Consider the following 1,759-nt stretch of genomic DNA (forward strand, 5'->3'; position numbering starts at 1 on the left):
CTAAACATACAGATCTTTGCATGAGTTTTACAGGGACCTTCACTCTAATTCGCTCCCTCCCCCCTCCCTGATTTTCAGGTGGGTGGGGCCCCTTCCTCACCTTAATCAAATGATTAGTTGACAGCTTCACACTTGTCCGTAAAGCCCTGTAAAGAGCTCGTCGATGTAGCATTACTGCCAAATCTCACACGTCCGAGGCCAACGACGACCCTGAGTTTGATGGTGAGTTATCACCCTTGATTCTCCACCTTTGTCTCTCCGGGTTCCCTTGATTCGACATGTCTAGCAGCTCGGCCTCGTCGGCTAACTACGATGAGTACCCAGTGAAGATATCCTCGTCAAGATCCCTGGCGAACACCGTCACCATGGCGCACAACTTCGAGATCACCAGTTACTCGCTGCTCGACGGCTTTCATCCTGGCGACTACATTTGCTCGAGAAGGTTCAGCGCCGGTGGTTACGACTGGTGTATCAGGTTCTACCCTGACAGACAGACGGAGGAGGATGCTTTCTACACCTCGGCCTTCTTGTGTCTATGCAGAGGAGAACCATGGCCGGGCGTGAGAGCCAAGTACACTTTGAGTTTATTGGATAGAGACGGGAATGCGACCATATGAAGAAGCGCCTTAAGACATATCTTTGCGTCCTCGGGTTGTTATTATGGCTATAATAGGTTCTTCTTCAAGAAGCACATCGACGATGACTGCTTCACAATCAGGTGCGTCTTGACCGTCATCATACAACACACGGAGGACCGGAGCGTGGTCGTCATCCCCCGATCGGACCTCCACGACCACCTGGTAGACATGCTGGAGGGCCGGGAAGGCACGAACGTGACATTCAACGTGGGCGACCAGTTGTTCCACGCTCATAGGTGCATGCTGGCTGCACGATCGTCGGTGTTCAAGGCGGAGCTCTTCAGCGGAATGGAGGAGAACACTACTCGACACATCAAGTCGACGATATGGAGCCTGCCATCTTCCAGGCCCTCCTCCACTTCATCTACACCGATACCTTCCCACATAACAGTGGTATAGAGAAGAATGTGCCACTGGAACACTTGTTCGTTGCCGCGGATTGGTATGGCCTGGATAGGCTTGCGACAATGTGTGAACAAAGGCTATGCAACAGCATTGATGTGCACACATTTGCCACCACACTTGCCTTAGCGGAGCAGCACCAATGCGTGCAACTCAAGCAAGCATGCCTTAGATTCATGTCCTCTCATGATGTACTCAGTGACATCCAGGAGACCGATGGATTCAAGCATCTCATATCCAGCTGCCCTTCGGTTGTAGGGGACATCATAAACAACATCGCCGTGTGGTAGGGCTGCCAAAAGCGCTCGAGTCAAAGCCACTCACAGCGATTCGTCTTCTAGCTACACCGGAGATTGACTCCAAAATAAATTAGTAGAACATGAGTCTATTTAATTTGTAGCTCAGGTTGAAAATGAGGCGAGTTTGCACCAATGTTAGCTCTCGCTTGATTTTGGTCAACATAGCATAGTTGAAGTAGCGGAACATATAAGACCTATGCTTTGCAATATACTGATTTTTCCTTTGAGAATTGCAATATATTGATGCAACTATCATTTCCATAATTTTATTGTATCAAGCTTATATATTTCTAGAACATACACCCTATTCTGTTTACATAAATTATATTCCCTCCGTTCCTAAATGTAAATCTTTTAAGCGATTTTACTATAGACTACATACGAAGCAAAATAAGTGAACCTATATTCTAAAAGGCGTCT

At 47.8% G+C, this 1,759-nt stretch overlaps 1 pseudogene; it reads left to right on the forward strand.

Annotated features, from left to right (window-relative positions):
- Positions 1 to 278: 278 nt before the first annotated feature.
- LOC125537928 (BTB/POZ and MATH domain-containing protein 3-like) lies at positions 279 to 1,397 on the forward strand (annotated as a pseudogene).
- The last annotated feature ends 362 nt before the right edge of the window (positions 1,398 to 1,759 follow it).

This window comes from Triticum urartu, chromosome 2A, assembly GCF_056163025.1.
Source record: "Triticum urartu cultivar PI428250 chromosome 2A, HENAU_Tu73, whole genome shotgun sequence".
Taxonomy (NCBI): Eukaryota; Viridiplantae; Streptophyta; class Magnoliopsida; order Poales; family Poaceae; genus Triticum; species Triticum urartu.